The sequence below is a fragment of the Onychomys torridus genome, chromosome 4 (genome assembly GCF_903995425.1).
Source record: "Onychomys torridus chromosome 4, mOncTor1.1, whole genome shotgun sequence".
Taxonomy (NCBI): Eukaryota; Metazoa; Chordata; class Mammalia; order Rodentia; family Cricetidae; genus Onychomys; species Onychomys torridus.
The window spans coordinates 36567737-36580140 of NC_050446.1; the positions used below are offsets into that span (position 1 = coordinate 36567737).

Consider the following 12404-nt stretch of genomic DNA (forward strand, 5'->3'; position numbering starts at 1 on the left):
AAGCAGGTCACTCACTGCATGGCCTTTTCGCACGAAGAATGTACTGAAGAAATGGTATATTACGTTACCTACAGTTTTGAAGATGTGAAAGATATACAAATAAAAATGCACATATTGCATCTGTGCAGTTTAGAGTCAGTATATGATCATGTGATACACTTTTTTTTTGTCATACATGCATCCTCTGTGTTGAACATTCTTTGGCCCTATTTTAATGACTGGTTACTGAATCTATTGCATATGTTACCATAATCAGATAATCCATTTTGACCTTTGATATCTTTGGACTGAAATCTCCCTTAAGACTATCGGAGCCCTTTGCCTCAGATAGGATGCATGTATGTAAGTCACCTCGGCCTAGCTCAGCTTTTGGCTCCCAGTAGCTCCAAAACCTCCTATCATCAGAAAGCTGCCTCTTTTTGTTAGTGCCAACCTGAGAACAATCTGAAAGGACCCGGATTGGCCAAAGGAGAGTTCCAGTTGGCAGGCTCCATTAAAACCCACAAGATGGGACAGTGTCCCACAGAGGAGGTTCTTGTGGGGAAGAGATGGAGATTAAGAAAACAAAACAGCTGGCCAGCACAGCATAGATTTCTAGAGGTGGTATTGGCTGGCCCAAATGGCAAAACGCATGAACATTCTTAATGTCTTTATGTCATATGCTCCTGTAGTCTGGAAAGCATAGACTTGTCCATATTCTGCAGGGATATAGCCTCTGTGTGTAAAGGGGTATTGAATTACTTCTAAAAACTTAGGACAGGTCATGATGCCCATATAGTGTATTATGATTCCTTCTCACTGCCAGGCTTTGCTCTAAATTCCTTGAGATTCATAACATCAATTATTAATGTTTATTGAGTACTTGCTGATGTGGACCTAGATGTGTGAATTTTTAAAAATCCATGGAGATGAAAGAGTAGTTCTTTTCTCATTGTCCCCTCACCCCCACCCTACCCTCCATTGCAACAGTTCTGCACACAACAACTTTCTGTATCCTGGCCTCCCTGTGAAATAGACCAACCACCACCGTTTATGTATGTAGAATGAGAACTAGCCTTAGTTGGATGGTTCTTCTGCCTAGGCTTAGGCTCATCCATGATTCACTGGCTTGAGTGCAGCGCGTGGGGTGGTGATGGGGGAACATTGCTGTAAAAAACTCACAACTTGACTTCCTGCCATGATTCTGCCTTGTTTGTTTATTTTGTTTGTTTTTCTGTGTAGCCTTGAATGTTCTCGAACTCACTCCATAGACAGGGCTGGCCTTGAACTCAAGAGATCCACCTGTCTCTGCCTCCCCAGTGCTGGGACTAAAAGGTGCACCACTACTGCCCCACCCACTGCAGGGCCACCATTCTGCTTTTGATGACGTTTCAATTGTCCACTTGTTCATGAGTAAGCTGGGTGTGTCTCCTGCCCCAGGGAGAGAATCTTGCATCAGGATAATTTTAGTATAACTGCACCTGCTGTCAGTGGCTGATTAATGAGCAGGTTTGTGACACCAATTGGGACTTGCCTATCTTCAGCATCACCTGAAGCTTGGAGTGGCCTAACACCATGCAAATGTTGACTGTACCTGAATCTACAGTAGCTTCTTCTCACCTGCTGAGTTAACCAGCCCTTGAGTTACCATGACTTAGAACCTCTCTGAGGAAAATAATTTTTATTATTGCCTAAGACAGTGATTACCAAAGCAGAAAGTGCCAGACTATCCAGAAAGGGAGAGAAGGAAATACCAGAGCTTTTCCAAGGGGAAAACAAAACAGTTTTACTAACGTTTATATATGGGTACACACTGGGTGTAGGGCTGCTCAGTACCTGTCACTTGGGTTGTGTGAGGAGCGTTTTACAACCTGGTGGAGTTGACTGTAGTCACCTCACTGCTGTTCTTGCCTTAGAGCTGTGGTTCTCAACCTTCCTAATGCTGCGACCCTTTATACAGTACCTCATGCTGTGGTGACCCCACCATAACATTATTTTCATTGTTACTTCATAACTGTAATTTTGCTGTTATGAATCATAGTGTAAATATTTGATATGCAGGATATCTGATATGCAACTCCTGTGAAAGGGTCCTTTGACCCCAAAGGGGTTGCAATCCACAGGTTGAGAACCACTGCCTTAGATGAACCCTGTCCATTTACATAGATTTATGGTTTCTATGATCTATTTTTAATTAAACTGGCTCCCACAAAATAGGAAGCAACTTTAAAAGGTTCTTGCAAAGAAAGTGTGGGGAAATTCTAGTGGCACACAGTTGGAGTAAAGAGAGTGAGAAGGTATGAAGGATGAGAACTTACCACAAAGCTGGGTGGCGGCGGCGGCGGCGGTGGCCCACGCCTTCAATCCCAGCACTCTGGAGGCAGAGGCAGGTGGATCTCTGTTATGAAATCTAAATTGTCTTTTAATAAAAAATCCGGGGGTTGGGGATTTAGCTCAGTGGTAGAGTGCTTACATAAGCGCTTGGCCCTGGGTTTGGTCCTCAGCTCTGGCAAAAAAAAAAAGAAAAAAAAAAAAAGTCCGGGACCAGCTGGGCAGTGGTGGCGCACCACCTTTAATCCCAGCACTTGGGAGGCAGAGGCAGGTGGATCTCTAAGTTCGAGGCCAGCCTGGTCTCCAAAGCGAGTTCCAGGAAAGGTGCAAGGCTATACAGAGAAACCCTGTCTGGAAGGAAAAAAAAAAAAATCCGGAACCAGATATTGGGGTAAATGTTGAAAGATCAGAGAGACAAAGGAACAAGCCCAGCCACCACCTCTTATCTCACCAACTCCTCAGCCTAAAAGGCTTTGTAGCCAAAAGGCCTCTAGCCAAAAGGGATGCTTCTGCCGAAAAGCCATTAGTTCCTGTCTCCTCACGCCTTAAATGCTTTTCTCCGCCTAGCTGTCATTCCTGGAATTAAAGGTGTGTGTGCTTCCCAAGCAAAGGCATGAGATCTCAAGTACTGGAATTAAAGGTGTGTGCCACCACTGCCTGGCCTCTATGTTTAATCTAGTGGCTTGTTCTGTTCTCTGATCTTCAGACAAATTTTATTAGGGTGCACATATATCACCACAGATCTCTTTGAGTTCAAGGCCAGCCTGGTCTACAGAGTGAGTTACAGGACAGCCAGGGCTACACAGAGAAACCCTGTCTCGGGAAACAAAACAAAACAAAACAAAACAAACCAACTTACTACAAAGTGTTTAGGAGCTTTGATAGGTTGGCACAAGATTTGCATATCAATTTACATTATTAATAAAAATAAACTAAAATTATGATTGAATTTTAAGTCTCATTAGATTCTTGGGAAAATCCATATGTTATATATTCTTCATATGTGAATCTAGTCACTTATATGCACATATATAAACAAATGTACATGTGGATACAGTATAACATACAGGAAAGGGAACAAGAAAGGCTAGGTATTGGATGGGTGAGGACTGATTGCAGGTAATAGGCACAGGTTAGGCAAGAGGGTATAAAGTTAATTGATTTTCTAGTTCTAACTCAGTCACAGATTGTTTTTGGTGGTTTAAGTGCATAAAAATATATTTGATAGTGAAATATATTTAAGTGCATAAAATATATTGGATAGTGAAAGTCTAAAATCCAGTGTGAGCTCCACAGCTTTCGTTTTGAATGGCCACTCTAACTGTATAAAAAAGTTCATTGTGCCTTGTTGGTGGGGCACACTTTTGATCCCAGCAGTCGGGAGGCAGAGACAGACAGATTTCTATGAGGTTGAGGCCAACCTGGTCTACATAGTGAGTTCCAGGACAGCCAGGGTTGTGTAGAGGGACCCTGTCTCAAAAAGCTGCCTCTCCCCTTGACCCCTCAAAAAAAAAAAAGTTCATTGAGATGGATAGACTTTGGTACGGTTAGTTCTTGTGAGATTTTTTTTATTTTTTTATTTTTTGTTTACAATTTTTGTTTTTTCAAGACAAAGTTTTTCTGTGTAGCCCTGACTGTCCTTGATCTCCATCTGTAGACCAGGCTGGCCTTGAACTCAGATCCACCTGTCTCTGCCTTTTGGTAAGGCTTTTCCTCTCTCCTCTTCTCCAAACTGGAAATTGCATCACCCTTAAGACACAGCTCAAAGGAACTCAGAAACTGATTTCTCATGAAGATTTCCCTCATTTCAGTGACCCCACCCTCATCTTCCTGGCACGTGCCTGTGCATTTCTTTTTTTTAAAATTTAATTAATTAATTTTAATTAATTTTTTTGTTTTTTAAACACAGGGTTTCTCTGTAGTTTTGGTACCTGTTCTGGAACTCGCTCTGCAGACCAAAGAGGCTGGCCTTGAACTCACAGAGATCTGCCTGGCTCTGTCTCCCGAGTGCTGGGATTAAAGGTGTGCGCCACCACCGCCCGTCTGTGCCTGTGCATTTCTTAGGATGTTTTTCTCCTTTTGCCTTTTATAATTAAGTTGTTCACCTGTTTGCCCTGCCCCGATGGGCAGCTTTTTGATGGTAGGGGTCTTGCCTTGCCTTAGTCACTTAAAAAAAAGTATTTACTCCTCCTTTGGAATAAAGATCCATTCTTTCAAAAATATTCATTCATTCATTCATTCATTCATTCATTCATTCATTCATTTATCCAGAGCTGAGGACCGAACCCAGGGCCTTGTACTTGCTAGGCAAGCACTCTGCCACTGAGCTAAATCCCCAACCCCGAGGATCCATTTTTAAATATTTTTATATAAGAGGTTTTAATCTATATCTTTAAACTATAGGCTATACGTGATTTGGAAAGGAGACTGTTTCAAACAATGACCAAAGAAGAATCACCCATTCTCTGCCCTTTCTTTTGTCTGGTCACTAAGAAAAATAATGCCATTGCTGTGATTGTTGTTGCTACCTCAGGTGCTTTTTATCCATGTGTTCGCCACAGTCCCCTTTCCTTTCCAGAAATAGTGCGCGTGAGCGTCCTTTTCCACGTACTCACAGGCCTCCTCCCTGAGGCCTGCTCGAAACACAGATATTCTGTGCCATGTTGTCTTTTGACGGACGTCACCTGTTTGGAATACTTCACTGTCCCCTCATCACCACATCTCATTTGTTGCCAGAGAAAATACTGTGACTGGGTTCTGTTTTCCCTTCCACCTGTCTTGTGACAGGGTCCTGACCGACTCAGCCAGGTGATCAGAGATGAATGAGGAACATGAGTCCGAGATCGTCCAAGAACCAAACCGCTGGCTACTTCAGATGCATGCCTTACAAACTGATGGAACACCTGTAACACAGGCGTTCAAAACATGCCTTTGGTTTTTCTTACAATCTAATCTTTAGGCTTTTCCTGACACACACCACCACCCGGCTTTGTGATTAAGTTCTCATCCTTCATATCTTGAGTACTGGAGTTCAGAAAAACCAGGTAGGCATGGTGGCCTGTAATCCATCACTTGGGACACAGAGACAGGGGACTGTGCGTGTGTGTGTGTGTGTGTGTGTGTGTGTGTGTGTGTGTGTGTGTATTGAAAATAAAGACCGAGTATCCCCTTGGTGCACAAAATTAGTTATCATAAGTATACACTGTGTAATATTACCACAGTAAAATGACCACACCCAATACCCACACTACCTTGCCTCTGTGAATCTGACAGTCTTTGTTTGCTTTTTGAGATACATACAACACTAGTGATTGCTATTTTTTTTCCAACATATATATTAGAATTTTTTATTCTAATATATACAAAGTGTTTGTCCTATTATGGTTTGATTACTCAAAGTTCTTTAGTCTGCTCTTAAAAGTACTTAGTCACACAGTGTGCTGCTTTTCTGTGTGACTATTAACATGGGTAACAGTAAGAGGCTCCATGGGATAGTGGTACAGAAACGTCATTGGACAGTCCGAGGCAGGCACCTAGTAGATTAGATGACGAAGGTCTTTTGGTAGTTTAAAAATAAAAAAAAAAAAAACACGTGTGTGTGTGTGTGTGTGTGTGTGTGTGTGTGTGTGTGTGTGTGTTGCACACACCGATGTACATGTGTGGAGATCAGGGGACCATCTATGGGAGTTGGTTCTTTCCTTCCCACAGGGGACACCAGGAGTCAACTCAGGTTGTCAGACCTGTGGCAAGCCCCTTTTTGCCTTCATGTGCTGAGCCATCGCATTAGCCTGATTTTTCTTTTTCTTAAAACAAGGTCCCATGCAGCCCAAGCTGGCCTCAAACTCAATTATTAGCTGAAGCTAGGCTTGAACTCCCGATCCTATTGTCTCGCACTTTTAAGTGACAGGCTTGCCGCCATGCTCCACCATGTACAGCTGATATATAGGAAGACCTAAATGCCTGTGAATGGTTAGCCATCTGTAATTGCCACCAAGCAAAATCCTGGGAGACTGTCCTGTATGCTACTGTGATACTGGCCAGAGCATTCCTGTTGGGAATGATGGACTCCGCTGCTCAGCTGACATTCCTCACATAGAGAGGCTAATTGAGGGTTGACAAGCTGTCCGCTTTCAAGTTGAGCTCTGCTAGATACTTTGTGCTGCTATGATGAAAAACAGATTCCTCCAGAGTTTTGAGGGTCAAATGACAGAGTACATACAAAAGTGTTTGGAGCATTATAAATGGCCCCCTATAGGCAGGGGAGGCATAAAATCTGATTCTTGGGGTGTTGACTTCTATCTCATATTTCTTCATTAGCCATTTCTGTTTTCTTTTGAGTACATTTTCATACATTTTAAAGTATAGCATACCCTAAGTAGAATGGGCTGTAGTTTTTCTTAAAGAATTGCAGATAGTAATTGGAAGTGGCTGTAAAGCATTTAACTGTGGAGTGCAGATGATGTGTGATCAGGTGATGCTTTGGCAGTTTAGTTGGCCGAGTATTGGAAGATGTGGGATACGTCTGCGTAAAGATGGGAATCAAGGCTTCTGAGGTAAGTGATGGCAAACTTGAAGTGGTACCCAGGAGACGTTTGATTTTAGGAGTATTTTAATCTCCTCCTGAGAGAGGTGTTTGGTGTTCCTTGGAAATATCTCAACAGAGTTTGGAACTGAAAAGTTAAGTGTGGTTTGACAATCTGGATGAGTCTGAAATTGTTCCTCTGTGGATTGAGAGGAAATGGATGAGGATAAGTAGAATTTAACTTCGTGGAGGGCAGGTTTGCAGTGGAGTTTAGTGTCGTAGAGATTTAGAAACCAAAACATATCAGAGACACAGCGTAACTATAGACACACGGGCCACGGAAGCAATAAGTAGCTCTTAGATTGTCCACATGCAGATTTGATTTTATTTATCTGTTTGTGTCACAGAGACCAGCTTTGCGGCCCAGGTAAGTCTGAAACTCACTGCCCATTTGCTTCAGCTCCCTCAATGCTGGGATTGCAGCTGGCCACCACTACATTCTAGCTGCCTTGTCTGAGGTTCTTAACTTGAATGTGACTTAAGACAACCTTCCCACAAGGTGATTTGTCTAAACAAACAGCAGTTCCCAAAGTGGCTTCCATGAAAAATTAATTTTCATGGAACCGCAAGGGCACCTCAGAGGAAAAGGGTTCTGTAGTTAAATAAATGCAAAAATCTGGGCTAAGCAAAGTGTACCAGATGTGTGTTCACATGTGTGTGGCTGTATGTGTGTGCAAATATGTATAGAGGCCTGAAAGTGATGCTGAGTGTGGAATTAATTCTTTTCTGTTGCTGTGATAAATCATGTCCAAGGAGACTTATAAAAGGAAGGGTTGAATTGGGCTTACAGTTGCAGAGTTAGCGACCATGATGGTGGAGCAAAGGCCTGGTGGCAGGAGCAGCCGAGAACTCACATCTCTAACTGTAAGCAGGAAACAGAGGAATTCACTGAAGATAACTGAGTTAAAGTCTGCCCTATGACATACTTCCTCCACCAGGGCCACACAATACTGGTTGAGTAGTTTGTCATATATTTTAAAGTAAATCCAGTTATATAATTTTGCTTCACCAACTTTGGTATGTTTCTAACTAAGGACTAAAAAAATCACCACTTCATTATCACATAAAATTAACAATAATCTCTCAGTATAATTGTCCCCTAGATGTCATTTATTAACCTTTTTTTTTTTTTTTACCAAGAGTGATTCAAATATTCGCATTCTACACTGCCTTAATTCTTCCTTCAACCTTTTTCAGTACAGAAAAATACTGTTTACTGCTTCCCTCTGCATCTTGATCTTCGGCAAGGAGCTTGTAGATTACTTTATATTCTGACATCATTTTCATGTGGTGGTCTTTATGGTGTCGCTTTGTCCCTGTTTTCTGTAAACTGGAAGCTAGTTTTAAAGGTATAATCAGGGCCTGGTGAGATGGCTTAGCAGGTAAATAGACCTGCTGTCAAGTCTAATGACCAGAGTTCGATTCTTAGAACCCCTCTGGGTGGAGCGAGAGCTGACTCCTGCAAGTTGGCCTCTGACCTCTACTCTCAAGCCATGGCAGTAGCATGTACACAGGCCCACAAAATGAATAAGAATTGAATAGAGCCATAACTAGAGTCAGATAAAAGTTTTGGGGCAAAAAAGAAAAAAATAATAGGCCCTACAACTGTCTATTTTTCAGCCCTATGGTTTGGGAACGTTTAGGTTTAGCAACTCATAAGCAGTAGCTTTTTTTAAAAAATAAAGAAATAATGATGTAGAATCTGTTTGGATTTTATTACTTTTATTATTTATCTGTTGATTTTTATTATAGCATGTCAAGGAGGTGCCAGTTGAATTGGCCCAGATGTGATGGAAAGGTCTTCTGTATAGTGGGCCTGGGTGACTGGGCGGAGCAGTATACTGTCTTAGATGGCATGTGTCTTTGTGTAAAGTGTTTTGGGTGTTGAACACTTTTAGTTAAATTTAAAATGGCAAGCGGGGACCCTGGATGCAGGAGGTAGACCGAGCAGAGTTCTCCAGAGAACACTGCCGGACTGCGCTATACCTTTGCCAGACCCTGCAACCTACCCCTTCATTTGTAAGTTACCCCACAAAATAAACCTCCCTTTTAACTACGTGGAGTGGCCTTAATAATTTCACCAATATCCAAGGTACCTGAGTTTTAATGATAAACTTCTGTTGCATGGTGGCTCATTTTTGTTTGCATAGTAGTTTAGAAATATGCATCCATTTTATTTTTCCTATTTAGCCTGTTTTCTTATAGTAGCCAGGACCACCAGACCAGGGGTGGCCCCACCTACAGCCCCCCCCCCCCACCCGGTACAGTTTTTAATAAAGATACTTTTCTGACAAATGCTTGGGCCTATCTAAGAACAAAACCGTAAGGAAATCCTCAGAGCAGTAAATGTATCTACACATTATTTTGTGAACTCAGATGTATAAATCAAAGTCTTCATCATTGCTGACTTTGCTAATTTAATTTGCCATTAAATTTTTTCCTCTCCCACTGTAGCCTTTTGAGGGCTTTTATGTCTGGGAAAAAAATAAAAGGAATTTGTGTGTTAATGAAGAATAACTTAACCACATATTAAAGTGGCTTTATATGATGAATGGCAACCTTCATGAGCTTTTGCCAGCACATTCTTAATTTAATCCCTTGGCTGGCAGGGACACTGTTTTATACATTAAATTTTGCCTTTTGTGAAGTAAGGTGCCTTGGTCATAATAGGTATTTTGTAACTATAGCACTGTACTGCAGATATACATATATAATCCTCCTTCCTTCCTTCCTTCCTTCCTTCCTTCCTTCCTTCCTTCCTTCCTTCCTCCCTTCCTCCTTCCCTCCCTTCCTTCCTTTTTCCTTTCAAGGTTAGCATCTTGAGTGCAGTGTGTGTGTGCGCGCCGCTGTGCCCAGCTCCTCTTTTTGGTGGGGATGTCAAACCACAGACTGTACATACTAGGCAAGTGCTCTCTACTGAGCTGTGCTCATGACCTTTGAAGTCATGTGAACCTAGATTTTGTGTGTAGTTGTGATAGGAGACTTGACCTATTTCCACATTTGTAAAATGAGGATAGTAATGCCTATTTCTTGGAGTCTGTGCCAGGACCAAAGGTGGATGCTATAAACTGCTTACTGCCAGACTTGGCTCCTAGGTGCCCAGGCATGACTCTTCTCTCTTCTTATCATTGTTGGATGAAAAACTGAAATGTATTTATTTTCTGTCGTCTTTAGTGTGAGCATATGTGATGGAAGAACACCCCTGTCAGGGTGAGAGTGGAGGTCAGGGGGTAACTTTCAGTTATTGGTTCTCTTGTCTCACCACGTGGGTCAGCAGGCTTGGCGGCACCTTTATTAACGGAGCCACTGTTCTGAGTGTTCTAAGAATTATTAGCTTAAAGGGAGCTAAGCTCAGCAGTAGAGGATTCACTCTGGGGGGTTCATAGTTTTAGGATTTTTTTTTTTAATAGAAATCCAAATAAATCCAAACTTGGTTTCAGGCTCCTCTCTAAGGTGGTTAGCTTCTATTTAAACAATTAGATGTCCATTCAAAAACTTTTGACCAGACATGCAGGGTAATTTTAGGTGGTAATTTATGGAAGAAAAGGAACTGGCTGACCAAAGAGGGTATTTTACTATTGGCATAGGAATATTGCTAAGTAGCCGTCTGGTTTTTATGAAAATCCATTTACCTACTGAGACTGTGAGAACATCATTGGCTTCTGGGACTTTGGTGGTGGTTCAGAACAGTAAATAGTATTTTATTTAGATGAAGCATTTCCGCATACCATAATCCGGTCCTGCAGATGTGTTTATCCATGGGGCAGTTGCCAGCCAGGAGGCAGGCTTCTCCAGAGAGCTCCCAAAGTGGGTGGTAGTGGTGGGGGAGCACTCCTCCTTACAGACAGGGTGTCTTGTTAGAGACCATGTCTGCTGGGATTAGCTCTTCTGCACCTTGTCTCCAGGTCTCTCCTATGTCACCGACTTTGGACCTAGCTGTGTAAGGAGAATGCTCAGTAAGACAAGGGGTTTGCATCGCTTACTACCCAGCTGGTATTCCTTCTGAGAATGAACTCAGTACTCCAGTGACACCTAAGTCCGGCTACACTTGAGGTCTTTACCCTTTTCTCCCATGCCCAGGTTTGTTGGTCTTTCCCTTTTTGAATATTTTGTTTATGCCTGAGGGACCTCTTCCACTGACCAGCTTCTGAAGTCAGGCCAGGAGGAAAGAGGCAACATGCCTACTCTCTCCAACATGGAAGAGATGTCCTTTCTCTAAGGACAGAGACTGGGTTCTGAGCCAGTGGCATGTATAGAGATTTCACCTTCCTTGGCCTCCATTGCTTCCTCCACTATCGGTGGCTTCAGCCAGTCTCACAAATGCAATGCTTATGCCTTTGCCAAGATCCGAGGATGCCTGAAGGTGCCAACGTGCCCTGCTGGTCATTGATGTGGTTTGTCCTGGTTAGGGTTACTACTGCTATAATGAGAGACAGGACCCAAAGCCAGTCGTTGGGGGAGTCGGTTTATTTGGCTTACACTTCTACATCATAGTCCATTACTAAAGGAAGTCAGGGCAGGAGCTGATGCAGAGGCCATAGAAGAGTGCTGCTTACCGGCTTGCTCCTCATGGCTTGCGTAGCCTGTTTTCTTATAGTAGCCAGTACCACCAGCCCAAGGGTGACCCCACCTGCAGTGGGCTGAGCCCACTCCCACTGATCGCTAATGCTGTACAGGCTTGTCTGCTTACAGCCAGGAACATTTTCTCTTCTGGAGGCATTTTCTCAGTTGAGATTCCCTCCTTTCTAGTGACTAGAACTTGTGTCAAGTTGACATAAAATAAGCCAGTATGTGGTTCCTTTGGTCATAGGTGGGGAGGACTGTCTGTTGCTTCCCTCCTTTGTAAGCTTGCATGATGCCTTCTGGTACTATGAAAGCCAGTGCTCGGCGAGGAGGCATTCTGGTCACTCCCAGCTTAGGGGCCTCTGGACCATGTGTCTGAAGTGCATAATGTTGTCAGTAGTCAGGACTTATTTTCCACCTCTGAGGAGGGAAAGGGCAACCAGTGGCAATAACAACAGTAATAATAGCAGTAGCTTAGACTATTTTGGTAGCCTCTTGGATAACCCCGACCAACAACGCAAAAGAGGGCTGCTTCTGCCTGGTGTTGGGGTTTTCTGTCTTTGGTTCTTGGTCTGTGGCTCTTGCAGTTTTTGAGGGCTGTCACGTCTTTGAAGGACCGAGCCCGTGTCTTTGTCTGAGAGAGTAACACACCAGACCCTGGGGGAAGGTGACCAGGAAGGAGCTAATGCTGGAGGAGAGAGGAGGAGGAGGAGGTGGTGGAGGAGGAGGTGGTGGAGGAGGAGGTAGAGGAGTTGTTGGTTCTGGACCGGCTTCAGGGAGCAGAGGGAGGGGGTGAAGAGTGTAGGATTTTGCCAGGTGGGAGGGAGTGCTTTCTGGATGAAGGGATCACAATGAACAGAGGCTGGGAGGCATGAAAACAAGTCATGCTTGGGGGTTTGTTCTAGAACAGACGGTGCCTGGCATTTGGGTAGAGTGGCTGGGAGGAGAG

At 43.3% G+C, this 12404-nt stretch overlaps 1 protein-coding gene across 7 annotated transcripts in view; it reads left to right on the plus strand.

Moving 5' to 3' along the window:
* Nucleotides 1-12404, plus strand: part of Tanc1 (tetratricopeptide repeat, ankyrin repeat and coiled-coil containing 1) — a 223472-nt gene that overhangs the window by 5304 nt on the left and 205764 nt on the right. The gene's annotated exons all lie outside the window — the stretch shown is intronic.